The following is a 19,608-nucleotide window of genomic DNA, read 5'->3' as shown; positions in this document are numbered from 1 at the left end:
GGTTTAAAGTCCTTTTAGGAGTGGGGGGGGGGGGTGAAAATATGCTAACAATAATATATTTGAAGATTAAACTATGTGGATCTCATACATGATACAAAAAACAACATTTGCATTCAAGGGACAGTATCCTATATTTTTAACATAACTGTATGTAATAGACACTACTACAAACAACAAGATTAACATATACTGATATCAATATTAAAAAGCTTCAAACACTTGAAAATAAAATAGGGTTAGCTATATTGAAAATATAGACGAAACCCCCATTACAACCGTAAAACAACACAATACCCCATCATTAACATATGAAAAGACCCTTTACACAAACTGGAGAAAGCTGGAGAATGTACTCACATGAAACTCAGAGGCTTTGCGAGGAGTAAGAAAATTACTTACATTTTCTTAGAACAGAAGAAAAAATAAACGTATTGGTTAAACAATGGACTATCTAACTAGAGACAAAATCCAAGCTTTTGATTTATAATGTGAGTGTCTAATGAACCTTTAATAAAATATACAACGAAATTACATTTAGAAGAAGTCGGCATCATATATTTAGCATATGATAAAGATAAATGCATATTGATTACTTTATTCAAACACAATAGCGCTTATTTATTAATTAGATATATTCAACATTAAACACAACATTAATTTTTTCAGAAAAAGGAACATATTGTTGACAAACATATTAAACATGGACTGTAGAGATTTGCACTTGCCTAGAAATATCCTATGCATGAAAACATTTTTCTTTAGTTCGTTGATTCAACCAGACATACAGCAAAAGAGAATGTGGTGGTCTTTATCAGCTACGGGTCAACAATGTAACATGATGCAAATAATACATATTCGCAAGCTTTTTAAAATTGGATGCAGTCACAAACGTTTTTAACGTGCACAAATATTGCGGGACTACGTAATCCAATCAGACGTTTTTTTACCTTTACATGTGCCGTCTTAACATGGCGCTTCCTTGATCACGTAAGAACGCCATCCAATGAAAGGCACATTATTGATCACGTAAGAACGCCCAAAAAAAAAGGCGCATCCTTGATCGCGTCAAAACGCAATCCAATAAAAGGCATATTCCTGATCACGTAAGAACGTCAGTCAATACAAGGAATCATTGGACAGCCTGGCAGGTGATGTCTTAAGCAACATGGCGCATCCGAGATCTCTGAAAAACCGCAGACAATACAAGGACTCAGTGACATCTTGGCATATCACTAAGAAACGTATTTATATTTTAGGAACTAGTATGTGTGTAGATTGCTATCTAGGAATGACAACAAATCCTGAATCATCTTTTCGGACTTGACTGTCCCTTGAACTATAGCTATGGTGTATATCTTTAACATTTAAAAGATACACATGAGAAATACATATGCCATTGATGTTTTAAGATATGTTTGGATTGTTGTTGAATAACAATAGTTATACATGTATTGATTAAACGTGTCATTTATTCAGGTTTAATTATTGTCAGCCTACCTATAGCCATATATGGGAGGAGATGTATTTTGTTAACATATTAGTTAACTAATATTCATCATCTAAATTATTTGCATTACACACAGAGATTTATTTGGTTACACTTTTACACTAATATAGATTTGAAAATGAAATACAGGTGCTGTCAACATTACAATAAGATTGTTTATTAATAAAATTATATGTCTTTGTTCTTGTAAAAAGGAAAAAAACGCTTTACAAATGGAAATACATTCATTAACAATTGTGATCAACATCACTTAAAGGGACATTATTTTGTTTTTAAAAAGAGCATACACATAGTCAATACTATTTCAATAAAATGAAGACTTTACAGGGATTATATCATTTTATCAATACTCAGATCATTTGGTAAAGGTGCATCAATTCATGCAGACTTTCTAAATACACACATGGATCTGAACATTTAAATATACATATATACACAAATACCAATCTATATATACATATATAAAGAAATTACTCTGCTAATCATAATCAGGCAATGATAGAGCTAAGAGAAAATAATATAAAGACAAATAATAAGATTACATTGGAGATGTTAATCTTAAAGTCATTTACTATTGTCTTACATATATGATTTCAGTATAACAAATATATTTGGTAGGTCCCTTTAAGGATCAACAACATAAACTAGAGCTTTCAAAAAATAACAGGAAGAATGAGGACAATTATTTGTGAAATAAAATGTATTTTATTAGTATGTAAGAAAACATACACAACGTTTATAAATAATCTTGTAAAAATAAGGAATATATGAGCCATATGACAAGGTAACACAGTGCATCACAGTCCATGAAGAGAGTTGCCAAGGGCCAGCATAGCCCCATTGGAGACATATGACAAGGTAACACAGTGCATCACAGTCCATGAAGAGAGTTGCCAAGGGCCAGCATAGCCCCATTGGAGACATATGACAAGGTAACACAGTGCATCACAGTCCATGAAGAGAGTTGCCAAGGGCCAGCATAGCCCCATTGGAGACATATGACAAGGTAACACAGTGCATCACAGTCCATGAAGAGAGTTGCCAAGGGCCAGCATAGCCCCATTGGAGACATATGACAAGGTAACACAGTGCATCACAGTCCATGAAGAGAGTTGCCAAGGGCCAGCATAGCCCCATTGGAGACATATGACAAGGTAACACAGTGCATCACAGTCCATGAAGAGAGTTGCCAAGGGCCAGCATAGCCCCATTGGAGACATATGACAAGGTAACACAGTGCATCACAGTCCATGAAGAGAGTTGCCAAGGGCCAGCATAGCCCCATTGGAGACATATGACAAGGTAACACAGTGCATCACAGTCCATGAAGAGAGTTGCCAAGGGCCAGCATAGCCCCATTGGAGACATATGACAAGGTAACACAGTGCATCACAGTCCATGAAGAGAGTTGCCAAGGGCCAGCATAGCCCCATTGGAGACATATGACAAGGTAACACAGTGCATCACAGTCCATGAAGAGAGTTGCCAAGGGCCAGCATAGCCCCATTGGAGACATATGACAAGGTAACACAGTGCATCACAGTCCATGAAGAGAGTTGCCAAGGGCCAGCATAGCCCCATTGGAGACATATGACAAGGTAACACAGTGCATCACAGTCCATGAAGAGAGTTGCCAAGGGCCAGCATAGCCCCATTGGAGACATATGACAAGGTAACACAGTGCATCACAGTCCATGAAGAGAGTTGCCAAGGGCCAGCATAGCCCCATTGGAGACATATGACAAGGTAACACAGTGCATCACAGTCCATGAAGAGAGTTGCCAAGGGCCAGCATAGCCCCATTGGAGACATATGACAAGGTAACACAGTGCATCACAGTCCATGAAGAGAGTTGCCAAGGGCCAGCATAGCCCCATTGGAGACATATGACAAGGTAACACAGTGCATCACAGTCCATTAAGAGAGTTGCCAAGGGCCAGCATAGCCCCATTGGAGACATATGACAAGGTTAAAGAGTGCAACAGGCACAACAATAAACAGAAAAAAAGGCCAAATGGCAACACTAAAAATAAAAATTCAACATGTGGACGGAGGATTCTTATCTGCCACCATGGAGCATATCCAGATCCTCCACTTACTGGTCATCCTCTTCATTGTCCTGTGCATGTCCAGCTCCAGATTCAGGCCTTGAACGTAATCGCATAATTTCACGCAGAGTCAAGTCCTGAACCCGGAGCTGGGCCTGCATGGTGTCGTTCATCCCTCTGAGGACAGCTGCGTTCCTCAACACGGCCTGCTCTACTCTTGCTATCCCTTCTAGCATGAGCCATGCTGAGTCACAGCCTAAAATAAAATAAAATTAAATATTAAGGATAATTACACAACAGACTAAAAAAATTTAATACATACATTGTCATCATAAAGACAAATAATTATTTACATTAATTAGTTTACATTTATTCTTTACACATGAATTAGGTTATTCAGACAGACAGAAATCATTAAAGGGACATGTTACTCAAACATGTTGTCCCCTTTAATTGGTTTTAGATGATCCACTTATACAGCTTGAGTGTATCAAATCTTGTTAAAGGATTTACATTGTACTTACATCAGCAATTTAAAAATTAAATTTAGACTGTGGTAGGCACACCTATCCTTAAACATTTTTGCATTGAGGACAAGCTGTGTAAACATAGCAACCAGAAGAAATTACATTCCCACTGGGTTAGACAAGAGATAATGTATCCACATTTGTACATAAAATTTTGGATCCAAGTAGTGGTGTTTGGTATATGTAGCGATATCCAATTAAAGGGACACTGAACCTAAATATTTAATGGACTCATTCAGATAGAGCATGACATGACAAATCTTTATAAATTACACATATTCATTATATGTTTTAATTCTCAAGCTATATTTTGAAAGCAAGAATGTTGCTTTTTATGGAAGCCAATATTTGTTTATCAACTTTGTTTGTGCATGCTGGTTGATGGATACATTCATCCAACAATAAAGAAATGATGGCCAGATTTATTTTATTGTTTAAACTAATTATAGGAATTACTTTTTTTTTAAAAAATATATCAAGAGAATGACGAATAATTAATAAGAGTATTAAATTATAAATTTGATTAACATTGCATGCTGGATTTGAATCACAATTTAACGAATTTAACTTCACTGTACCTTTAAGTATCTTATAAAGTGTATTTAGAATGATACTTACAGCTGTGCCTGGGAAGGACAATCTGACACCCAGGACAATGAAGGTTGAGACAGGGGGGAGGGATGGGATTGGCTTGGGGAGGGATGTGAATGGCTTGGGGAGGGGTGAGCTGCCGCTCCGGGGTAGGCCGTACAGCTGGGGAGTGGGGAGTTTGGGTCTGGGCAGCTGTACGGGCCAGAATACGGGGAGAGCGACGAAGGGGGGTGTATGGGCATTTTTTGGGAGGGACAGGATATGAAATATGGGAAGGGCTGGCAGTGGTCTGGGCATGGTCATGAGTTTGGTCATGGGAAGGGCTCTGGGTCTGTGCAGGGGTGTGGCCATGGTCATGGGTGTGTGCATGGGGAGGGGTCTGTGACTGGGCAGGGGCGGAAACCAGATGACCAGAAGTGGTGGATCCATCTGAAAATGTAAAGAAAATATATTAACATCTCATACATCCTGACATCAAATCAACGCATTTCAAATTGATTATGTTTTCAATATACTTCGAAGTGTGTTTGAATTTTTAAACAATTCTGAAATGAGGATATGGTATGTATATAGGCACTCAGATGAATATCAATGACTGTCTGTACAATTTGAACCTTATTATTGTGTTTTGGCATGGAATATGCATGTGACATAATGATGGCATGAATTATAAATTTTTAAAAATAAATATACAAGCAGAATTTCATGCTGCCTGATATAGAAAGGGGGCAGTAGTGTATTTGAACAGACAAATAATATTCCTTTTTAAAGGGCAAAAGCTGTAGACTTTTAATGTCTTCAATAAAATGATTTCCAAAAAAGAAACATGTTGGAAACATGATAGATATATTTCACATACCATCAGACTCCAAGGCAGCCTCTTCCTCCTCCGTCCCACATGTGACAGCAATCTCTGTAAAACATAACATGTTGTGTACACGTTAAGATCAGATATTATAACATATGTTACTGTTGCTCAAATACGCACATCAATGTTGCATTAAAGATATACACACACAAAGTTATGATTTACATCATTTTGATGGAGCATACAAATGACAATAGATTTGTTATTGTCAATGAATATTAATTTTAATGTATTGTTTGTATTAATGTTAAATTCATAAAAGCATAGTACATAGAACATTTAAGATTTCTCATGTGTGTATCACTTGATGACTGTTGTCAAAAAATCTAATGGAAACAAACATATGTTATACATCTTATGAATAACAAATGTGTAGACTAATAAAGTAGAAATTATTAATCGTTCAATATGAAAAATAAATTAATATATAATCAGAAGATAAATATTTTGAATTTTTATAATGTTATGCTTCATCAGAATCATGATCATAATATTGATTAGCAATACACCTTCAATTACATATAAATGAGTCAATGGACTTACCAGGAGACCGCAAAGGCGTCTCTATGTCACTGCTGGATTCCTGTGGGCTCACCACACCAACTCTCTCTATGAATGATATAGATATATATTATTAAACACATTTGGGATATCACTAAATCACATCTGTCTAGAATTTTAACATTAATCAACTTTAAAATGTGAAGAATAGAGCAGTCATTACACCAGAAAATGCTTGATTGAATCAAGGGGATTCTGTAAAAATATCTGTATTGAACATATGTTTAATGTCAGACTACATTAGACATCAAATTCATCTCAGATGCTGCTATTGCATATCTAAATATACCCAATGATCAATGTTCTTAACCCTTTAAGGACACGGCTTTCACTTTGCTCAATTGTTTTATGACGGAATAATTCCGTCATATGTCCTTAAGAAGTTACAAGAATACACACAAACCACATATTGAGTAGCATCTGTTGACAAATCTAAACAAACACATGTGTCACATCGAGCCATTTTTGCAATGTACAGTAATCTTGTTTAGGACACAACACATATTTATCACAATACAAAACAAAATTGATTATTACAAATATGTAATCATGGTGCTGTTAGAGTATGCAGATATCTATAAAGTAACTCCAACAGAGAATGTGATTTATATATCAATAGTTTTTAATAAAAAGAATGTAAAGATGAATGAATCTATTTTGTCTTAAAGGGACACTGACATGATTAATTTAAATAATTGATTTCTATGTTCAAACTGTAAAAAATGATTTAACATTGACTCCTATTATAATTAGAATGTTGCTCGATATTAATCTTAAAGGCAGATAAGGAATATTGGATTCAATAAATATTGTTTGTTGAAGGTATCCACCAATCATCAATAAAAACCCAGGTTGGTCAACCAAAATTTAGATGCACATAAACGTACTTTCTTTATTTTACAATACATTTAGCAATAGAATATGTCACATATGATGATAGTATTATATTTTTATGTTTATTAATATTGCATACTGTATCTGAATGACAATATTAATAATTGTAGCTCAGTATCCCTTTAATGTAAAATTAAATTGATTCCACAATGTTGTTGTTAATGAATTATCTACTCCATATGTTGATGTCATGAATGGTATTGAGCATGCAATTAAAATGTAATATGTTATTTAAGGATATCCGAATAATTATTTAATTTTCATCTATTAAATAGACATTACATATAAATATTGAACAATGTGTATTTAGTATGTAATGTTCAGTCCATGTTTCTAAGACAAATGTCAATTAAAAAGAGACATACCATACTGTGACAAGCCCTGGCTTGAGGATCCAGCAGCCACATCCATATCTGTAATATATTAAATGAGGATTGCATATCATTAATACTAATCATGCCATGTTTAAAAAATTTACATTAATAACAAATCAATTGAAAAATATTAATCCTTTGGTAGTCCCATGAGTTAATAGTTTCCTCAATTAAATTAATTAAAAATATATCCTGGACTCTTATTTTCAATCAGTTGTGTTGTTTACTGTATCTTTAAGAATATCTGCTTGTTATTACATAATCATCCATTGATGGCCATATGTTATAATTGTTTTGTATTATTCGTTTTTTATTAGCTATAATATTGAAAATAAGAATACTGTATTCTTCACTAATCTAAGAATTCCCATTTAATTTTTAACAACATGTATAAAGCAATGCCACTTTCCGCAAACCCATGTTAACGTGGATGAGAAATGCCATTTTCGCGATCATTGCGCAATGATTCCAAGCGGAATTACGCATCCGTCATTTGAACAACATGTATAAAGCAATGCCACTTTCCGCAAACCCATGTTAACGTGGATGAGAAATTACATTTCCGCTCTGTGACGCATATTCTGTAGAGCGCAAGAAACATCATTCCTATTTCATGTGTCAATAATCTAAAATCAGATATCTAAACATCATATGTAGTGTATGTTGTGAGATCTGTATAGGTTTAGTATCTGACTATATACACATATTTTGATTATAAAAAAAAAATATATATATATTATATGAAGTTGGATAATTACCTGGTTCAGATTCTCTATCATCTCCTCCCAGGCCACCGGACGGAGAAGCATCTGCCCTGTCCCCCGCGTCAGGACTTTCAGATCCCGCAGCTGGGAGGGAAGAAGAGGAGGCCGAGGATGGCGAGGATCTAAATCTTTTGGGGACCCGGAGATTGAGGAGCTCGCATAAAGTCACCTCATAAGGGAGTAGGTACAGTTTCCGCGGGGCCTTTCTTTGGCCCCCTCTTTTACGGGCTTGTACCCAGTCCCTTATGAGGTTTACTTTTTTCGATAAACGCAACCTCATATCTCCGAATCTCCTCATGATCTGACCCTGGGTCCTCTGGACGTCACACACCAATCTAACCGCATTGGTGATAGACTCCCAGAGGGCCTTCTTAACAGGCGCATCTGTCGAACTCCTCTTGTTCCCAAACAGCTGGGGATAAAAGTCCTTGACGGCGTGGACCAGTGCAGCGCTCTCCTCCTTGGTGAACCTGGGAACTGACATGCCTGCTGGGTTGTATAATTATAATAATAATAATATATATTGCCTGCAGGCATTAGAGAACTGACAAAGATGGCGACGTGTAATGGACTTTTATATGGTGAAGTAAACATGAGATGCACCATGGGACAATTTATCTGTACATCTGATTGGATAAAAGTTTGAAATATTGTTATAATGTCTGTGAGACCATCCTGACTCAAGTTGTGTTTGTGTGATGAACTCTGATTGGCCGTTCCTTAATGTTTCATATCTTAGTAACTTCCTTACACATACCTCATGGTGGTGCTGTAACTTCATTTTTCATGTAGACTTATTTGTAACTCATGGGCCTGTCATGCGGATATGTGTGACGCAGATTTAATATCCGTGATCCGTTAAATATTAATTATTAAATACTCTTTAAAATCTAATACTGTCACATTATTAATGTTGTCGACATTTCTCGGTTTAATAACGGTCTGTTTCTTTAATACAAATACACATTTCATATTGTATGTCTTTATTGTTCTTTAAATACATTTATTGTGAAGTATTGACATTGCTCTATTAAATGTCTTTATAATGCACATTGATTGTGTGCTATTGCGTGACATTAGACTCTAATGTTTAAAGATGCTAATCTGGTGTTTCAAGATGCGTTTCCCACGCAATATTTATTAATGTTAAAATTCAGGTTAGAATGTCAGTAACTTGGATAATCTGTTTATAAATATTAAACTACAGCTTTGTTATTCGCAAATAAACCTCGAGCTTGTATTTGTCTGAAGTGCTCATATATGTTATTGTGCAATGGCGTCTTTAGTTTTAAAGAGACATTACAAACAATTGTATCAAATGATCTGTAGAGATAGAAGATTGTTTAGACTTTAAAATGTGAATCATTTTCCATTAGTATTTATATATCCTCAACAGAAGAAATTTAAATGCACATGGTTGAGACAATCACATAAGGCATCTCTGTGCATCCACCAATCTTCATCTACTGAGCCGATCTCGATATGCTTTTCAAGCAAAGTATGTCAAGATAGCAAGATAAGTAAATACACTCTTTAAATCTCTTAAAGGGACACTGTCCAAACAAATTTAGCATTGGTGATTGAGCATGAAATGTTAATCAACTTTATTCTTTAATCAGATTATCAAATGTTAACAGTTATCTTGTTATGTTTCTTTGCAAATCAATAATGATATTTTATATTACGGACAATTGTTTTATAAAAACCTGGGTTGTCCTTGACGATTGTTGCATCAATTATTCCAAACAATCAAGTTCTGTCCAGAGTACTGAAGCAAATAAATTAGCTATTTACTGCCTTATTTTTAAAGTAATGATAGCAACATCACAATGAGCATTCATAATATGAGACAAGTTTTAAAGTTGATTCCAATAGAATACTCATTCAGAATGTATAAATCATTAATTTTTTAACTGTCTACCTTTAAGTATATTTTGAGTTCATGTCCCTTTAAATAAACATTTCACAATAATGCTTAAAATATCATAAACCTAGGCACCTTCCTTTTGCTAAATGAGTCTAACATATGAGTAAAGCAAATTTAGATTAAATTCTAGATTGTTTTACACACTGACTGAAATATATTTATTAAATGAGGTCTTTTTTAGCCTTCAGCGTAGAGGGACATTAAGCTATATGTTATGTATGCATTTTGTATAATATTCTTATATTTGAACAACTTAATATGTTTTGTTATTCAATCATTATATTGTAATTATATATATTCTTGGATTAAATACATCTCTACATAGGCTATTTTGATGCTGATTGTTGTTTGCATATAGATGCCTTATATCATTGACTAAGATATGTGCATTGTTTTTTTTATTTTAACAAGTATATTTAAAGACTGAATGTAATTCTATAGTACTTTCTAAATATGTTTAAATTCTTGTATGATATTTTTAAAAATCTATACAAAATATACTTTGTGAATGTCCCTTTAAGGACCCAAACATTTTGTATTTTGATTTAACATTGACAAAATAAACAAAAGGGGAATTTACATTCTATATAGATATTTGATGTCTAACCCAAGAGGTAAGATTGTAATAAATACATAATATTACTAAGTATAGTTAAATGACTCCACTAGAAAATTACATAGATTAACCTGGCATCCAATAACTAATTTTTAAAAAATATCAAGTTAAATGACCTACCATTTATAAATTTAATAATTTAAATAATTTTTCAATTAATTTTTTGAGATACCTAAGGAAGATACATGATCTTATACAATTATTTTTACATTCAACAACACTGTCACTTTCATGTAATTGAACCACTTCACCTTATTAAATGTTAAAAAAATAAAAATTTTACTACATATCCTAAATAATTTTAATATATACATTTTCAATATAAAAGCATTGAAGAATCTGACTCCCCAATTAATGTTATAAAATATATTTTAATATTCTCGGAAGCATTTTATTTTCTAATATTAATGCATTATTTTATCTTATGCATGTGCTTGTCAAATAGCCAACTACCAGTCATGGGAGTCCAAGTTTGATTTATTTACAGATTATATTGATATTTAGTAGAATCTGTTCAAAATAATGTATTTAATAATAAAATGTTTAGTATTAACATGTCAAAATATATTTAATAGAAAATAATTAAATATTCCTGGAAGTCATCAGATGCCAATCTGAAATGAAAAATAATAAAAATGGAACAAAGTTAATACACACGTTGTCAAATATTCATAAAATACATTTAAAATCATATGGTGTCTATGCTCTAACTTTGATCAACATTTTTTAAAGATAATCATTAAATTGATTTAAAATTAATGAAATACATACACCATTATATTGTTGATTAAAAATTCTATTTAAATATCCAAAATTCAAATTATACATAATAATGTATATCACATTTCAACAATATATGTATGCTGAACATAAATCTAATATTTCATGTCCATTCAAATACCTCTATATCAACTATAATATGTATTCCTTTTTCTGATTGTGATCCCTAAATATCTAATGATGAAATAAGTATGACTAATGTATGTAAGCTAACAATAATCAACATTCTTCATGTGATTCTTAACTAGCATGCACCAACCTGGATAATGCATGGTCTTTGAAAGTCAATTCAGGGGTAAACAGTTGATCTTCAATAGGTGTCTTATTCATCAGTTCATTAAATAGAGGACTGGGAAATACCATCTACAAAATAGAAAATCATCTAAGTGTCTCCAATAGGATGTCTCCACAGCCTTATTCTATCAAATAGTTTGCACTTACCATGTGAACATGTCTTTGTATGGTTTTCAAGGTCAGCAGAATTGAAAGATAATGCCAGACATGATCCCATTGGTATACTTCAATTTCAATCTTGGCTTTTTCCCCACTGTCAGTCTGGGCAATCTTGACTGTCAGGCTTCAAATTGTTCCCTTTCAGTCTTTAGATTAAGTCATCTCCCTAATGTAATAAATTTTAAAAAAAAAATTCATACAAGTGTGTGAATCAGTTCTGTACCCCTCTCCCACCCCCCATTTCATAATAAATATCTGTCACTAGCTTACTAAGCCTGTGTATGAACCTGTGTTATTTTCTATCAAGTGTGAAGATGAGTCATATTGAGCATAAAAAACCTCTGTGTGACATTGAACCATAGTCATTCTAGAGTATCCCTTTCTGAATATGTACATTTTAAGTAATGTGTAAACAAAAATCTATTTTTTAAAATGTATGCCATATGATGTATTTGTGTACAAATCATGCCAGCAACAGTCCATACATTTCTACTTACCATCTGATGTCCTCTTTAAAAACCAGGTGGCAAAGACTCGCTATAGGACCCAATGCCCAGAGCATCACCTATATTATGAAAATTAAAAATTATTCTAACATTTGATCAATACTAACATGTTTGCACAATTCTCTACTTGTCATTTCCCTAGAGTTCACATCTATTGAAAATACTACAGTCTAACTTCTATTCTTTACCGTCTAAAGTGGCGGTTGATGACGTCTGCTCTGACATCAAGTCCCTCGTCCTGGAATTCCCCCTCTAGAACAGGATCATCCTCCTCATCTCTGAGGAGGTCTCTGTCCACCGGGACGGCCTGCAGCATCCCAGCCCGCTGTGCAATATTATGCAGGACGCTACAGGCTACAACGATCTTAGCCACCTTCTTTGGGTTGTACTGGAGTGCTCCTTCAGAACGGTCCAGGCACCTCAATCTCATCTTCAGGAGCCCGAACATCCTTTCAACCACCGCCCTGGTTCTCTTATGAGCCCTATTGTAGCGCTCCTCAGACACATCAGTCGGGCTACGCAAGGGGGTAATGAGCCAAGGCCGGCTCATGTACCCAGAATCACCTATAAATTTTGAACAGAACATAATTCAAACAGAATACTTAAACTAGTATATTGTTGTATAAATTTTTTTTAGTTAAAAACCATAATCCATATTAAAACTTGTCAGAAACATCCAAAAAATAAAATTTCTATATTATTCTGTATCTTCCCATTTCAGCTAAGACATGCTACATATGCGTATTGTTCTGAAAACAAACCTTGTGTAAAATGCTAACTACATGGTTACATTGCATTCTCTATCTGAACACTTAAGGTAAGACATGCTACATATCTGCATTTAAATAAAACTAGACATTAGCAGAAAGAGACAATGACAGGGTTAAATTGCATGAGATAATAGCTTCCCATTTCAGCTAAGACATGCTACATATGCGTATTGTTCTGAAAACAAACCTTGTGTAAAATGCTAACTACATGGTTACATTGCATTCTCTATCTGAACACTTAAGGTAAGACATGCTACATATCTGCATTTAAATAAAACTAGACATTAGCAGAAAGAGACAATGACAGGGTTAAATTGCATGAGATAATAGCTTCCCATTTCAGCTAAGACATGCTACATATGCGTATTGTTCTGAAAAAAAACCTTGTGTAAAATGCTAACTACATGGTTACATTGCATTCTCTATCTGAACACTTAAGGTAAGACATGCTACATATCTGCATTTAAATAAAACTAGACATTAGCAGAAAGAGACAATGACAGGGTTAAATTGCATGAGATAATAGCTTCCCATTTCAGCTAAGACAGGGGTGTCCAAACTTTGCTCTCCAGAGGTTTTGGAACTACATTTCCCATGATGCTCAGCTAGATAAAATGCTGGCTGAGCATCATCGGAAATGTTGTTCCAAAACCTCTGGAGAGCAGAGTTTGGACACCCCTGAGCTAAGACATGCTACACATGCGTATTGTTCTGAAAACAAACCTTGTGTAAAATGCTAACTACATGGTTACATTGCATTCTCTATCTGAACACTTAAGGTAAGACATGCTACATATCTGCATTTAAATAAAAATAGACATTAGCGTTGGTAAATAACAAATGGTTAAATTTAATCCTATAGCTGAACATGACGCTAACAGTTAAAAAATACAGGGCCAATTGTCAAAATTATTAACCATGTTGAGCACAAATACTCACCAACGAGATAACCAGGGGGCATTTGTCTTTCCTCAAACTGGCTCCACAGGGACGACAGAGAGAGGATGCGGGCATCATGACAAGCCCCTCCAAAATTCGCATACACATGCATAATCCTCATCCGTGCGTCACAAACATACTGCACGTTGAGGCTATGAAAATGTTTGCGATTTCTGAAGGGCAAGTCATCAATTGGAGCACGCAGCGCAATGTGGGTACAATCTATGGCTCCCAAGACATTGGGCAATTGAGCAATATCAAAGAATTCCCGCTTCAGGCGCCTCCAATCACCATCATTCTGTGGGAATCCTATGTATTGCTTACTGATACGTACCATGGCGTCCAGAAAGTTATCAAACACCACAGAGAATGTACCTTGAGCCAGGCCATGCATGTACAGTTCTCCGGATTGAAAACTCCCGGAGGCCAGGACGTATAGACAGCTTAGCATCTTACTCATGGGGGGAACAGCAGTCCTTATTTGTATACGTGGCTCCAAATGAGGTTTAAGAAGATCGTAAAGGCCAATGAGCTGTTCGCGATCGAGCCGATACTTATCAAAAACCTCAAAGTCGCTCATGTTTTCCAAGGTGGGTCTCACCCTGTAGACACGAGGACCTCGAACCAGACGACCCCTTCGTCTCGGTCTGAGCCGCCGAGGCTGCCTGATTCGACCAACAGCTAGTTCGCCAATAGCAGCACCAGCAGCGTCTACCATGTCATCGTCATCCATCTTTCAAAACAGCGTAACAAGGTAAGCACTTGATCTGATGTGGATCACAAGTGATGCATTGGCCATGTTGTTTGGGGGATTTATAGTACGATTAGTCCAATGGTATTGAGTTTGTAATGATTGCTGATTGTATTCACTTGTTTGTATGTGAGCGGCGCGAATGCTTTCAAAGTGGGCGTTGTATTTTTTTGGCTGAAATGTTGTTTTCCGCAAATAAATCTCAATGTGAAAGTGTCAAATATCACACATACAGTGCATGTTTGTAATGTTTGTTCATATGCGTAATCAATATTTATGAAACGCGATCTTATAGTAACAAGCACACGTCCAGGCTAACATGAATGAAAGTGCATAGTTGTGTATAATGTGCATCGAATGTGATCGATCAATGTTGCTGCAACATTGTTTGTAAACGATAAAGTAACATCTGCCATCTGTAGTATTATATATATAAGTGATTGCCGAGCTGTCAATATTGTATGCGTCCCTTTAAAATCGCGTCCCTTTAAAATCGCAATAATACTGAATAACTTCCGGCTGTCATCTGTAGTATTGTATATATAAGTGATTGCCGAGCTGTCAATATTGTATGCGTCCCATTCAAATCGCAATAATAATTCCGAACTTCCCGTCTGTCATCTGTAGTATTGTATATATAAGTGATTGCCGAGCTGTCAATATTGTATGCGTCCCATTCAAATCGCAATAATAATTCCGAACTTCCCATCTGCCATCTGTAGTATTGTGTATATAAGTGATTGCCGAGCTGTCAATATTGTATGCGTCCCATTAAAATGGCACTAATACTGAATAACTTCCGGCTGTCATCTGTAGTATTGTATATATAAGTGATTTTATATCTGACAATATTGTATGCGTCCCATTCAAATCGCAATAATAATTCCGAACTTCCCGTCTGCCATCTGTAGTATTGTGTATATAAGTGATTGCCGAGCTGTCAATATTGTATGCGTCCCATTAAAATGGCACTAATACTGAATAACTTCCGGCTGTCATCTGTAGTATTGTGTATATAAGTGATTGCCGAGCTGTCAATATTGTATGCGTCCCATTAAAATGGCACTAATACTGAATAACTTCCGGCTGTCATCTGTAGTATTGTATATATAAGTGATTTTATATCTGACAATATTGTATGCGTCCCATTCAAATCGCAATAATAATTCCGAACTTCCCGTCTGCCATCTGTAGTATTGTGTATATAAGTGATTGCCGAGCTGTCAATATTGTATGCGTCCCATTAAAATGGCACTAATACTGAATAACTTCCGGCTGTCATCTGTAGTATTGTGTATATAAGTGATTGCCGAGCTGTCAATATTGTATGCGTCCCTTTCAAATCGCACTAATGCTGAATAACTTCCGGCTGTCATCTGTAGTATTGTGTATATATAAGTGATTGCCGAGCTGTCAATATTGTAGGCGTCCCTTTCAAATCGCACTAATGCTGAATAACTTCCGGCTGTCATCTGTAGTATTGTGTATATATAAGTGATTGCCGAGCTGTCAATATTGTATGCGTCCCTTTCAAATCGCACTAATGCTGAATAACTTCCGGCTGTCATCTGTAGTATTGTGTATATATAAGTGATTGCCGAGCTGTCAATATTGTATGCGTCCCTTTCAAATCGCACTAATACTGAATAACTTCCGGCTGTCATCTGTAGTATTGTATATATAAGTGATTTTAGATCTGACAATATTGTATGCGTGCCATAAAAATGGCACTAATACTGAATAACTTCCGGCTGCCATCTGTAGTATTGTATATATAAGTGATTTGCGATCTGACAATATTTCTTAATTGTCCCATTGAAATCTCCATAATAATGCTGTTCAAAAGTGTGGTTTACGTATATGTTGTATTGTAGTATTGAGTGTTAAAGTTCCTAAAGGGGCGGTACAGTGGTGAATCTGTGATGTGTATGGTTGAATCTTCTAATGACGTCATGATATTATTAACCTGCCTATGTAGTTGTGAAATCCTCATTGTGTTGTTGTATTGTGCTACATTGTTATTGTGTGCTGAATAAAATCTAAATGTGTGCTTTGTGGTTGCGTGATGGGTGATGCGTGTTATGTACATGTACGTATATATTGTGATTGTGTCCCACATATGCTGACTTCTATATAGCGGTCTGGCATTGTTGTTCCTTCCCATAAAGTGACATCTGTAATCTGGTGTAATGATGTATTTTTTGTAGGTAATTCCTAATGGTTTATTGTGATGGAATAATGATGTTACAAGTACCGTCAAATCCATATGTTGTGTTTTGTGATTCCTGTAGAGAATGTAATGTGTTTGTCCACCATCATTTGAATGCACATGTATGAGTGAATGTTAAAAGTAATATATGTGCATCCATGAGTGATTATGTGTTAAGCCTATGTAAATATGCAGTTGCTGCAAGCATATGAGTTGAATAACTGAAATGCAATAATAAAGGTAAATGAGAGGTGTTTCCCATTGTGTAGTGTTTGTGAATCCAGAAATGTGTATTGAATTTTATTTTAATTTTAAATGTAATTTTATTGAAATAATAATGTGTTACTAGTGATGTGGATTTGTAGTTGATGTAATCTAAAAGTGTGAAACAAATTTATGGTGTTGTGAATATTTAATAATTAAAAACCATAAGTCCACCATAGGGAAATAGTCATTTCTTGATCTATTTATCATAGCTGTGTCTAACGCATGAAATCATGTATTTTCTAGCGCTGGTATTTGGAGTTTTTCAGTCTACGCTATTTGCGTGCGTTAGGGAAATGAGGGTTTCGCGTGCACGAGCACGTCTTCCCAATAGAAGTCAATGGAGGCTCTAAAGATTTCTAATTTTTTTTTCTAAGACTGGTTTTCCTCGTAAAGTGAGTGACGTCATGAGCTTGTGTGAAAAAGTCACTAAATCGTGTTCTTTTTGTAATAAATAAATATTTTGTGTATGTCATGTGGTGTATATTGTTTGTATGCATCGATGAGTGTATGTTTGTGATAATGTTATTAGTTAGATGTAGGTATATGAGGGTCTTTTCCCGTATGTCCATGTAAGTCAATGGGAAAATGGATTTTTGTGGATTTTTTTCAAACACCCGAGATCTCGCAACTTTAATCCTTTGTATTTTACCGAAAACAAAATAAATATGAAAAATAAAGATAGTGTAGTGTTTGTATGAGTGTAAGTGTACTTTGTGTAATATTTGTTTTGTGATTCGTGGATGTTGTTTTTGTCGGTATATGTTTACTACTGGGTCTGAGGTGGCGGTAGAAAGGTGAGCGTTAGGTGTATTTTGAGTCGCGGTAAATAAACTCTAAATACCGGAGTGCGTAAGAAACCAGCGTTAGGAGCCTCTAACGCTGGTTTTCACGGCTAACGCCGAACTCCAAATCTAGGCCAGAGCATGCAATTTAAGCAACTTTCTAATTTATTCCTATTATCAATGTTTCTTCGTTCTCTTGCTATCTTTATTTGGAAAAGAAGGCATCTAAGCTTTTTGTTTGGTTTAGAACTCTGGACAGCACTTTTTTTTTGGTGGATGAGTTTATCCACCAATCAGCAAGGACAACCCAGATTGTTCACCAAAAATGGGCCGGCATCTAAACTTACATTCTTGCATTTCAAATAAAGATAGCAAGAGAATGAAGAAAATTTGATAATAGTAGTAAATTAGAAAGTTGCTTCAAATTGCATGCTCTATCTGAATCACAAAAGAAAAAATGTGGGTTCAGTGTCCCTTTAAGTATTTTTCCATTTTTCCTAAAAAAAAAAGAAAAAAATAAGATAATATGTACCTATATTTTTAGTAGATTTGAAATTGCATAATTCTTCCTTACAATATTTAAAAAACAAAGGAATTATATTACTGCTTCATCTAAATCAATCTTGTTTAATATTTTATTCCCAATATGTTTAATACTAAACAATTTCTAACCTGCCCTTCAATATAGGAGAAAATCCTAAAGTCTAGAGTTAATTTAGTCTTGATATCTTTATCTCAAACTAAATAAATCTTTAGTTAATTTCTTAAAAAAAAAAAAAAAAAAGGGGTACTATTTCTCCTCCATTCTTAGTGAATCCAATTCTCTGGGAGAGTTTCATTCTGAATTAGATCGCCAAATGCATCCAGCTTTTTCAGTTGTTTTATTAATTGCTATTGACCCTCTAACGGAAAAGTTTTTATTGGTCCTAACCATTTCCCAAAGTAAATTTTTAAGGCTTTCTCTATATTGGGAGAAATCCGATACTACTCCATAATAATAAGATTTCTTATTTCTTTTATAAATATAGGTAAGGAGGGAGAATGTTTAGCCTTCCAACTTGCTAATATAAGATTTCTTCCTAGTAGTATCACTTAATTTATCAATTTATAGTTTCTATGTCTGTCTGGTGTGCATAGAAAAAGGACAAGTCTGGGGTCAAGATCAAAATTTCTTTCTAGTGCCCTATTTAGCCAGTAATTGATCTTGTTCCAAACCTGTCTGATTTTTGGACACATCCAGAAACAATGAATAAGATCTGCTTTAGGATTATTGCATCTAGGACAAGTTAAGAGCTTATTTGGTGTCCATTTACCCATTTGAACTGTTGTTATATAGATTCTATTTATGATTTTACAATGGGATTCTCTCCAAGATTCTATACTAGTAGATCTACTTACTATTTCCAAGCTCCTTCCTATTTCATCCAATGTTATGGTTGTAAAATCTTTAGCCCATTTAACCTGTAACTGGTTC

Source organism: Bombina bombina, chromosome 1 (assembly GCF_027579735.1).
Source record: "Bombina bombina isolate aBomBom1 chromosome 1, aBomBom1.pri, whole genome shotgun sequence".
Lineage (NCBI taxonomy): Eukaryota > Metazoa > Chordata > Amphibia > Anura > Bombinatoridae > Bombina > Bombina bombina.
The sequence above is the reverse complement of the archived record's forward strand: the minus strand, read 5'-3'. Positions refer to the sequence as shown.